Source organism: Prionailurus viverrinus, chromosome C1, assembly GCF_022837055.1.
Source record: "Prionailurus viverrinus isolate Anna chromosome C1, UM_Priviv_1.0, whole genome shotgun sequence".
Classification (NCBI taxonomy): Eukaryota; Metazoa; Chordata; class Mammalia; order Carnivora; family Felidae; genus Prionailurus; species Prionailurus viverrinus.
In genome coordinates, this window is record NC_062568.1 from 64,950,229 (window position 1) to 64,963,050 (window position 12,822).

Consider the following 12,822-nt stretch of genomic DNA (forward strand, 5'->3'; position numbering starts at 1 on the left):
CCTCTCTGATTGTTGTATTCTCATCTTCTACTGTCTTTGGATCTTAATTATTTATTGTTATTGTTGACTTTTCATCTGTACTTTGAACTCTGCATTCTTACCTGTAGAACTATTATTTTACTGTAGTTAGATACCATTTCCCAAGGCCTAATGCTCATTTTAACCTCACTCTAATTATCTTATATTTCACTGCCAGTCTGATCTCAACTTGTGTCACTTTAAAGAAAATATCTGAGGACCTCCCATTTCTTTCTGCTTCCCATAAGTCTCTGTTGATATGGTAACTTTCAAGGGTCTCTTATAAATGAACTCCATTCTGCAGCTTGATGTTTTTCAAACTTTTTAAACCATGACCAGAAAATAAATATATTTTATATTGTAACCTGGCATGTGCGCGCGCGCACACACACATACACACACACACACACACACACGAGCGTGCGCACACACAGACGCACACACACACACACGCACACACACACACACACACACACACACTGTGCTATCCACTCACATATTTGAAAGAAGTTTCCTGAAACCATATTTACACATACTATGTACAATTTACTTTCATTTTCCTGTTGTGTTTCCTTTAAAATAATGAAGTTATTATTTTAACTTGACTTCCTGTCATGATCACTTGACTTCCTGTCATGATCCCACAGTTTGAAATGGTCTAGCTTCTCTAATCTTTCACCTTTTCACACTCTTCCCCCTCTACTCTCTCCAGAACAGTCTATCCCTGCCCTACAAGCACAAGCACTCAGGTTTCTGAATTTTCATTCATGTTTTTCCAACCCAAGTATTTTCTTTTTTATTTTTTAATTGTTTTTAACGTTTATTTATTTTTGAGATAGAGAGAGAGACAGAGCATGAATGGGGGAGGGTCAGAGAGAGGAAGACACAGAATCCGAAACAGGCTCTAGGCTCTGAGCTGTCAACACAGAGCCTGACGCGGGGCTCGAACTCACAAACCGCGAGATCATGACCTGAGCCGAAGTCGGCCGCCCAACCGACTGAGCCATCCAGGCGCCCCAGCCCAAGTATTTTCTAATTATGAAGACATTTCTGCCACCTTGAGCTCTTGAAAATCCTCAGTTCCTCTAAAGGACAGCATTTCTAAACTGTCTTACACAAGATGACCCATAATCCTCTGCTGATTTTAATGGTTTTATAATAGTAAATTTTCTCCTTATCTAGCCTGTATACTCATTACAAATAACACTATGTCCCCAATAACACTGATTTTAAGTGGTCAAAACAAAGCTCCTAAGTTATTTTTTTTTATTTATAAAACAATAAGTTTGCAAGTAACCTATTTTTCAAACTGCTGGTTCTATATGATGACATGAACTTGGTTTCTGAGGGCTAGGTACAAATCTTAGCTCTACTATTTATAAGGTATGTGATCTTGGGCAAAATCCTTAATATCTCTTTCTTAATTGTAAAGCAGGAGGAACACTAGAACCTGCCTCAGAAAATTGTGAAAAGGATGAAATGAGAATACTTGCAAGAGCTCCTGGCGTATACCATTCACCCACTGAATATTTGTGGTTAAATACACTGTCCTGGCACATAACCATTTTATCAGTTTTCTTGTTTTTTTTTCTATTTGTATATAATATTTTCAAGTGCAATCTTGTCTGCGGTCTTCCTTGTTGCACTTTTCTGATTATGCTGATTACCTACCAGACACAGTTTTCTAAATTTTATACTTCTTCAGACAAAGTCTACCAAACAATAAATGGGAGACTGTGCATGCCTTCAAATTCTTATCACCCCTTGTAGTAATCAATACATGACTCTCTGATGTTCTAGGGAACAAAGATATAAAACCAGCTTCTATATTATATTTTCTTTGTAGAAGAGTCTCATTGTAAGATTTGTTCCACCAACTCTGAAGATTCATTATACCAAATTAAATTGCTTTTAAATGTCTTATTTAAAAATTTAAAAAGCTTCTGAAATGAAAAAAGAAATATTTTGAGCTAATTCTTCATTTTGGAAGGGCGGGTGTTGGCTTGGCCTTTAGCATAACTAGTTATTTGACAAATTATGAGATGCTATTTTTTTAATTTGTGAAAGGAAGGTTTTGTATTTTAAGATAAACTAGGACACTAAGTTTTAGAGGCACATATTGCATCAGATTTTAGAACTAAATTTAAATTCATTTTCAACTTTCTGTGCTATGATATATGCAGATTAAAAGAAAAGTGACACACATAAAATCATGTCTGTTAAGTGTTTTAAATTTAAAAAGTAGTTTTTTACTCACCAATCTCCCAAGAGTGGAACTTACTGGCATAAATTATCTAGCATCAGTTAGATGGCATTAGGTAACAGAGACTGATAGCAGATATAAAGGGTAAAGATGGTGAGCCGAGCAACCATGAGTCTTGATAAGACTTTCCTGTCAATGTTAGTTTACCTCTATCTCAAACAAAATTCAGTGTAAAACATTTCTCTTTCCTCATTCATTTGGTTTTTATTATGTGTGGTAAACACGTGACCTCTGATATGATGACAAATTTCTGACAGACTTTCTGTTGGCACCCACTTCATGTCTTGATTTTCTTACCCACACTTCTCCCATTTCAGAGATGTGTTCCCAGCATAATAAACTTATTTTGTATCAGCAGGCTGTTAAAAGCATAACCTCTGTTGGGTTCAGTGTATTCATCTATACATCATAGTATAGATGTATTATAGATGTTATTAAATTACAGATGTATATTATATTAAGAAGAGGTGAGAATGCATCACTTACAAAAGAATTTTGAAATCTGTGCATCTCTGTCGGTCAGAAGATTATACAAATTTTTATGGAATGAAATAAATTGTTATCCTAGTTCCATACTGCCTCTGTCCCTCTAAGTTAATATGGAAAATTAGAAAATAATCTTTTACTTATATATTTACTACCCTAAGGATGTCTAAAAATGTTTACATCAAGCGGAAGACTTAGACCTGGATCATCTTATGTATCCTTAGAAAAAGAAAAAAAAACTTTTATAAAGCTTTACTTCTTACAAGATCCACTAATCTTATTATGTTCCCCAAAATATTTCCAGCAAAACATGCTTCTGATATACAAGTGTGATATTTGTTTCTTAGTAAAAAATCAACTTGAACTATCTTCTTAATAATTACCATAAGTACTGAGTAATGCTTTACCTTCAATGAGGTTAAGTTGCATTTCAATAAAGTTTTGACTTTATTCTAGAAAGAGGCAGAACAAAAATTTCAAAAATGTCATTTTAGTATCTCTCAGTGTTGTAAGTTAAAGGAAAAGCATCTTCGGAAAGATCTAGTTCTTAATAAATTCATATCACAAGAAACAAGAAGCTAAAGAATGTCAAAGGATCTGAGTTAAGCTGATATTTTTTTTTAACTTTTTATTCAGATTGCCTCAGGAAAGAGTGCAGTTGCCAGATGTTTTGTTTTGTTTTGTTTCTTTGAACTTTCTCTCTTTTATAACATCAGACTTAATAATGATTTAGTTTTATCTCGTTATGTAGTGAATGATAATAATCATCTTTAAGTTAAACTAATTGTCAGTTGATGGATCTCAAAAATGATCCTATCTAAATCTTTACTTAGATTTGTCTGGAAAATTCCACTGTTAATGGATTAGAAAATCTATGAGGAGATTCCACTGATATGTACAAGACAGCCCTCATCCTCCAAGTACTGAGACTTGCAGAGCAAACACTGGACTACCCAAGTTAGGACTAGCATGATGGCTTATCTCAGGAAATATTCAACCACCAGTCTCCTTTACTTCACCACCTGGAACATTTCTACCTGTTATCTTCTATTTTACAGCTGCTTGTCCTTACAGATGGAAAACTAATTCCCAAATTACTTTACAAAAAATGCAGTTCAGATTCTTTATTTTATATGTATGCACAGACGTGTGTGTATGTATGCATGTGTATACATTCACACATAATATGCACATGAATACATTTACATATGTGTGCATGCATGTGTGTGTATGGCACATTGCAAAATTGAAGTAAACTAAAGAAATAGATTATAAGATATTGGGCCTCATTTTCAAAATTTTTAAAATTTGCATTCTGTTATTTTAATTCTTCTTGACCTGCTCTTCACCTGGGAATTGGAAGTTTCTAAATTAAAAAAAAACAAACTAATTTTTTAAAAATAATAAAAATTTAGTTTGAGAAAGGTCCAAACTGGCTATATAATGTAGAGAAAAAAGTAAGAGTTTTTCTTATGTCTCTTTAAAACCCAGCCCTACTTCTCAGAGATTAACTGAAATCTTTCTGAATCAACTCTTTCTGAATTCCTTCCATACTAAAGGCTTTATGGGGTAAAAACTATCACCACAGATCCAAAGTCTAACACAATGTTTCACACATATTAGGCCTTCACTAATTATATGCTGGGAAAAAGAGAGTGGGTGTCAAAGAAGAACTTAAAAAATGGAGAAATATTCCATGTTCATGGATAGAAAGACTCAATCGATATTGTCAAGATGTCAGTTCTGCCAAACTTGATCTGTATATTTAATGTAATGCCAAAGTCCAAGTGAGTTATTTGTGGATATAACAAACCGATCTAAAGTTTATGTGGAGACGGGATGCCTGGGTGGCTCAGCCGGTTAAACATCTGACTCTTGATTTTGGCTCAGGTCATGATCTCACAGTTTGTGAGTTTGAGCCCTGCATCAGGCTCTGTGCTGAAAGTGTGCAGCCTGCTTGGGATTCTCTCTCTCTCTGTCCCTCCCCATGCACTCTCTCTCTCTCTCTCCCTCCCTCCTTCCCTCCCTCTCTCTCTTTCTCTCTTTCAAAATAAATAAACTTAAAACAATTAAAAAAATAAAATTTATATGGAGAGTAAATGAGGAACTGTAAAACTCCTTGAAGATATTATAGGAGAAATTTAGATGATTTTAGGGTTGGCATTGACTTTTCATACGCAACACCAAAATCACAATCCAGTAAAAATATATTGATAAGCTATACTTCATTAAAATGAAAAATTTCTGCTCTGCAAAAGAAACATTCAAGAGAATGAAAATACAGGTCACAGACTGGGAAAAAATATTAGCAAAAAACATATCTGTTAAGGGATGGATTTCCAACACATGCAGAGAACTCTTAAAACTCCACAGTAAGGACATAAACAACTCAGTTAAAAAATAGGCCAAAATAATTAACAGATACCTTGACAAAGAAGATATACAGATGGCAAATGAGGGAAATTCTAATTAAAACAACAGTTAGATATCACTATAGACCTATTAGAATGGCCAAATTCTGGAACACTGACAACACTAAGTGATGGTGAGGACGTGGAACAAGAACTTTCATTCATATGCTGATAGGAAGGCAAAATGGTTCAACCACTTTGGAAGACAGTTTGGCAGTTTGTTACAAAATTAAATACACTTTTACATATGATCCAGCAATAGTACTCCTTGGTATTTTCCCAAAGGAGCTGAAAACTTATGTCCACAGCTTTATTCCCAACCTCTCTCTCTCTCTCTCTCTCTCTCTCTCTCTCTCTCTCTCTCTCTCTTTCTCCCCCCCCTTTCTCTCTCTCTCTCTCTGAAAATAAATTATTATCTCTGAAAATAAATAAACTTAAAAATTAAAAAATAAAGTTTATATGGAGAGTAAATAAAAAAAGGAAAAAAAACAGAATAACACAATATTGAAGAACAGAGTTGGAAGACTGACACTATCCATCTTCATGACTTGCTATAAAGGCACACTGATCAAGGCACTGTAGTATGGGCAAATGAATGGACACTTAGATCAATGGAAAAGAACAGAAAACTCAGAAATAGTCATATATATATTCAGAAATAGTCATACACACACACACACACACACACGCACCCCCCCCCCCACACACACACACACATTGTCTTTGTTTTTGACAATGGAGCAAATACAATTCAATAGAGAAAAGATAGTCTTTTCAACAAATGGTATTGGACCAACTGGACATCCACATCCAAAAAATAAAAAATAAAAAACAATCTAGACACAGATCTTACACCCTTCACAAAAACTATCTGAAATTGAATCTCAGCCTAAATGTGACCTGCAGCTTTATTCATAATTACCAAAAATTGGAAGCAAACCAGATGTCTTTCAGTAGGTAAATGGATAAATAAATTGTGTTCATCCAAACAGTGGAATATTATTCAGTGTTAAAAAGAAATGAGCTATCAAGCCATGAGAAGACATGAAGCAATCATGAGCGCATGTGACTAAGTGAAAGAAACCAATCTGAGAAGGATGCATACTTGTATGATTCAACTATATGACATTCTGGAAAAGGCAAAACTATACATACAGACAATAAAATGATCAATGGTTGCTGGTGGTTGAGGTAGGGGGGGAAAGAAGGATGAATAAGCAAGGCACTGGAGATTTTTAGCACAGTGAAAATACTGTGTGATACAATAATAATGGATACATGACTTTATACATTTGTCCAAACCCATAAAGTGTACAACACTAACAGAGAAACCTAATATAAACTATGGACTCTAGGTTATAAAGGTGCATCAGTTTTGTTTTATGATCAAATGTACCGCTTTGGTGGGAAGTGTTGATAACTGGGAGGGAGACTATGCATGTGTGGGGGCAGGGGATATAGGGGAAATCTTTATATCTGCTGTCCATTTTGCTATGAACCTAAAATTGCTTTAAAAAATAAAGTCTAGGGTGCTTGGTTGGTTAAGTCTGTTGGGCGCTGGACTCTTGGTTTTGGCTCAGGTCATGATCTCGTGGTTAGTGGATTCGAGTCCTGCGTCAGGCTTGACGGAGGCTGCTTGCTATTCTCTCTCTCCCCCTCTCTGCCCCTCCCCCACTGATGCTTTCTGTCTGTCTCTCTCTCTCAAAATAACTTTAAAAAATTAATTTTTTTTAAAAAAAGTAAAGTTTATAGGAAGGAAGGTAGGAAGGAAGGATGGAAGGAAGGAGAAAGAGAGGGGAAAATAATGTATGAATGAATGCAAAAAAATATAATTAGTAAATGGATTCAAAGTCCATATTATATAAATTATTTATAAATCAGTTTTCCATTTTATGTATTCTTTATTTTCAACTTGCAAAGGGATGTTAAACTTCGGGTTTATAAATTAAAATAAACCATAAGCCTTATCTTCAGAAATTTGGCTTCCTATAATTTGATTAATGTATAATCTTGTGTTTAAAAATGTTAAAAGATTATTATAGGAACTAATTTAGGTAATATTTTTAGTTTAAGAGTTAACCTAGTTAGTAGTTATCATTTTTATGTCTTTGGCTTCACTAAAAATAATATTTTTTATTCCCACAACTGTAGTTTTACTGAAACCTCAAATTCCATTCAGATATCTAGTGTTTCCAGTTGTGTGAATGCCTAATGGAATACAAAGTATCATTGCTTTATTAGGAAAACTTGTATTGTCTCAGACTGCTAATATTTCTTCCCTTGGTGACTTAAACAGAATGCCATAAAGCACAATGCAAATTGTAACACTGACTAGTAGAATTTGAGGACTAGAAGGCCAGATCATTAATTTTTTTTTTCAAATTCTTCTTTAGTTTTCAGAGAGACAGAGTGTGAGCAGGGAGGGCAAAGACACACACACGCATACACGCGCGCACACACACACACACACACACACACACACACACAGAATCTGAAGCATGCCCCAGGCTGTCAGCTGTCCGCACAGAGCCCGATGTGGGACTTGGACCCATGAACCATGAGATTATGACCTGAGCTGAAGTCGACACCCAACCAACTGAGCCACCCAGGTGCCCCAGATCATTGTTTTTTTATTAACAGTAATGATAGCTATTAGTAATTGCCTACTCACAATCATGAATTACTGAGATAAGGAAATCTATAAACTACAGTAATAATTTGTGTCAGTCACAATTCAAAGGCATCTACTATTTTCTGGTATTAAAGAACAGAGCATATAGTAAGAACTCAAAAAACTGTGAGTTTTAAATAACATTTTATTATCTTCATCCAAAAACCCCTGAACTGAAAACAATGAATGGTTGCACAAGCTGTTATTCCTAAATCTGAGTTACCTAAACTTAGAATTAGTTTAGAATGATTTTATAAATCTATATAATCCTTTGAGGCAGTGAGATTAGAAAATTTCATGTCTGGGAATTTAGGTATTCACATTGTCATATTCACAGAAATGGTATAATCGAGGGTGAGGGAGTAAAAACTAAATGAAGTTATTTTGATTTTAAAATATTTTGGGAGGAAAATTCTTTGATTTTTTGGAGATGATTGGAGACATCTTGGCATGTTACCAAATGTGTCATTGCCCATAGTTTCTGTAACTAAGTAATGAAGACCAAGAAACACAAGGGAAGAAAGCATCTTTCTGATTTGAAGTGGAGCTTCAGCCTAACTCTGAGTTCTAGTAAATTCCTCTGTTCCTTTGTTGCTCTAAATATTGCTCTGTGAATTATATACCAAGGTAAAATTGTTCTCTTCAGTCACTAAGGTTCCAGCGATGGTTCTCTGATTAGAATGAAACATATATCAGTAATGTTTGTTCTCAGATTATTGGCCTATAAATAATGGTCTTCGCAAATAGAATAATTCTATATTATTTCACGGTGGCAGAATTTTACAGTAGAAAGAGCACAGTCTTCTCCAGAAGAGGTCATTTCTCCAGTCAGAAGAGGTCATTTACTAGCTATGTGACCTTGAGGAAAGTACACATTTTGTGTTACTTTCCTCATCTGTAAAACAAGGTTGATAACCATCTTAACGAAGAGTTGAATCCAGTGTTAAAATATTAAATATTAAAATATCTCACAGAGGTAAGTCAATAAAAATGCCTTAAGTTTCTTGAAACATATTAGTTTATCAACAGAAGCTCTTCTAGAATTATTATTTAAAAAAATTAATGTTTATTTTTGAGACAGACAGAGCGTGAGTGGGGGAGGAACAGAGAGAGAGGTAACACAGAATCTGAACCAGGCTCCAGGCTCTGAGCTGTCAGCACAGAGCCTGCCGTGGGGCTTGAACCCATGGACCAGGAACTGAAGTCAGACGCTTAACCGACTGAGTCACCCGGGCGCCCCTAGAATTATTGTTAAATTCCTACTCTTCCCTTTTGTACATTTCTAAAATTAATTTAATCAAAATAAATTTCTCGTTTGTGGGAATTGATCACAAATTGAAGTACATTTTAAGTAATTCAGTTATTCCTTCAGAAGAAGTCTGTGAAAAAGGTTAGAATAAATAATTTTATTTGTAAATAAGTTGACTATTTCAAAATGGATTGAATTGTCAAAATTATTCATATTAGAATTAGAATACTGTTTAGTTCTCCAAATAGAAATCTTTGGGAAATTAAGAATAATAAATGCAATAGAATAGTAATTGTTATGGATCCGTGATCGTTCTGCCTTCAGTGAAGCTTTATTATTTGACCAAAAGGCATTTTCATTGATGATGAAATCCTCCTCTTCTGGCTTGGTGCATCACATCACTGAGTTCGGTACTCTTCAAGGCGTGCAATTCTCCCTCTGCCACATTCAGTAGGATTTAAGGGCTATTTTGGAGGCTCAAGAATTGCCTAATATAATCTCCTGTCCATAGGCCTTCCCAGGTCTCCTGCCCAAAGAAATGGATCCATGCTGTTGTTAAATATATACAATTGTGCTGGTTTTCACGGTAGTCACTTACCCATATGCAGCTTTCAGGAATTTGAAATGACTATCAGACTAGTAAGACTGAGAAGCTTATTCTTTTTTAATTGTGTTTTTAAATTAAATTAAATTTAAATTAAAAAAACACTGAATCAGTGTTTTGTGTTTGTAAATATTTTTCTGGTAAACAAAATTATTGTTTTTTTAAACTACATTTTCAGTTAAATCACTGAAAACTTAGCATCTGAATTGAGATGTACTAGAAGTATAAAATGGACACTAAATTTCAAAGATTTTATATAAAAATTTTAAATATCCCATTAACAAGTTTTTGTATATTGTTACAAAAATAATGCTGTTATTTTTGATATATGGGGTTAAATTACATATATTGTTAAAATTTATTCATGTTTCTCTTTAGTTTTTTCCCCCCTGTGGCTATGAGAAATTTAAAATGTCTCTTGTGACACTGTTTCTATTTCTATTGGACGATGCTGATATAGAGAGATGACTGAAGCAAAAATAGCCCAATTGAGAATTAAGTGCTAGCCTCAGATAAGTCAAATCAGGCCTATAATGTGACTTGGGAGAGGAAGGGTACCTTGTAGCAGAAAGAACAAAATTTGTCTGCTCTTACAGATTCTAATTCAGAAACTGCTATAGTGTTTGTCTCAGCAACTAGTACAGAAATCTGTCTTTTAGCTAGAGTGCTGACCGTTTTACCTAATCTATAATTGCTTAGGTTTTCCCAATTCACTTGAGTATTAGTAAATTTTTGGTCACACTGTATCTCTTGTTCTTAGGAAAAGAAACTAGAAAGTTATTAAACCAGAAGAGTAGTTCTTAAAGTATTCCTAGAACCATCAGCAGCCGCATCACATAGCAATCTTAGTAAAAATCCAGATCCTGCAGCCTCTCCCCAGATCCACTGATCAGAAAGTCTGAGGAGGAGGTCCAGAAATCTCTACCAAAAGCCCCCTGGATGATTCTGATGCACACTGAAGTTCTCAAACCTCTGAAATACAATATTCTTGTGCTGGAATATAATTGTGCTGATTAATAAAATCACTAATAGGCTGAGAAAACAGTGAGTCAATAGGTATTAATGGATGGCTAACTATAGGGCCATGATTATGTCCTAAGGAACTCATTAAAGGAACTCATTAAAACACAATCATGGCTACCCTCTTCCAACAACTTCTTATATTAAATCATGAATTTTAGAAAGACCTCTAGATGGGTTTTCCTGGTTATAGTTTGACTATTATTATCAATTGTCTTAATTGAGTTTACTGTTTAGCATTCTCAAACAACACCTGATTTATTGTGATGAAAGGAATTCTAACTGACCACATGCTTTTACTTTTAATAATGAACACTGGATCACTGAATGGGATAATATGTGAGTTTTAAGGCATCTCACTATGCTTCATCCATTTTGATGAAAAATGATTGTGTTGCCTTTTAAGAATGTCAGAATGATTATGTAACTTTTATGGTGCTAAATTATTTTGAATATGACATTCTTCGCAGGAAGAAAAAGGGTGCTTTAAGAAATTACTTCAGAATCTTACTAATTTTTTTATTTCAGAGTTTGCTTGTGGAAATTAAAAAGAAAAAGAAAGTTCCTTTGTTCAGAATTGTTATCTTTGCTATTAATTTTAGCACCCTCAATATTTAAGTTAACTTTAAATATTTAAGAAAGGAAAGCTTGTCTTTTTGTATTTTAAATTCTCATAATAAATTTCTCTTTCATTATTCATTTAGTTTGAGGAATGGTTTTAAGTCTGTAAAATACCATGCATTTGTTTTGTAAACATATTTACTCCTTTCAGGTTAGTTCCAAATACATCAAAATGAATTTTTCCTTCCTTTAAAAATGAACAATCCTTGGCTATATCCTTGCATAAAACTAAATATAGATTTAAAAGAAATAAAACATGAATTTTACATTAAAATGTGAAATAAAAAGTCAATATATGCATGTACTATTTGAGTACATTTTTCTTTTCTTACCGGCAGAGACAAGCCAGCAAGAAAAATCTTTTAATTACTATCACCTTAAAAAATGCCTTTCCAAATACTAACCCCCCGACACCCAAGATACAATTTTTTAAAAAACAGGACAAATATACAAGAACACAGGGTAACTGGTAATACTCTAAAGCTAGGAGTTCTTCAAAAAGCATTAAACATCTGAAGGAATCAAAGTCCTAGCACTTTGGCATGCAACACCCATATCAACATTGATGATTATTATATTTTATAATCTAAAGTACAGGAATAAAAAAAGCTATTGCAGCTTGTTGTGCTGGTGGTTGTTGGTATTAACAAGTGCTATTCTTGTTCATGTGCATGACTAATGCCTTCTTAAAATGTAGTAATTTGACCCAATAATACCCTATTCCATTATGAGTGGATAATAAAGACATAATATTTTTTACCATGACAGGTGGGCTTGAATGCTTCAAAGAGCACTTGATGGAATATTTGGAATTAGGACTTGAGGCATCCTGGAATTAAACTGCTCTAATCAAGGTTTTTAAGTTGGACATGATGCAGGGCGCCTGAGCGGCTCAGTCGGTTAAGCATCTGACTTCAGCTCAGTTCATGATCTCATGGTTCATGGGCTTGAGCCCTGCATTGGGCTCTGTGCTAACATCTCAGAGCCTGGAGCCTGCTTTGGATTCTGTGTCTCCCTCTCTCTCTGCCCCTCCCCCACTCATGCTCTGTCTCTCAAAAATAAATACATGTTAAAAAAATTTAAATTGGACATGATGGGTGAAATTACAAACTAATTGACATCGGTAATAATAGCATATACAATACAAACTAAAAATACTAATGCTGACTATGACTTGCCTTAAATTGGTCTGGCAAAAGCCCTTGGAAGGCTGTTTACTTTCCTTTTCTACAATGCTGCACCTGGGCAGCTCACCTTTCTAAACTGGGCGATTTTTTTTCACCAGCCTTCCTTTTTCCTTCTTTTAGATACCCCCAGGCTCCTGCCGCTTTGTTGTGATGTTGTGTTGATAAGAGCTCTACTGCTCTGGTAAAAGATAAAATATGTGTATTTCTGTTTCTTACATTTGAAGCTTTTGAGTTGGTTCTTCCCATTCTGAAGCTATTCACAGTGTATGTGTACACACAGATATATAGATAT

General features: G+C 34.6%; 1 protein-coding gene across 2 annotated transcripts in view; it reads left to right on the top strand.

The window, feature by feature from the left end:
- The window catches only part of KCNH7 (potassium voltage-gated channel subfamily H member 7), a 481,489-nt gene that overhangs the window by 29,719 nt on the left and 438,948 nt on the right, over nt 1-12,822 (top strand). The gene's annotated exons all lie outside the window — the stretch shown is intronic.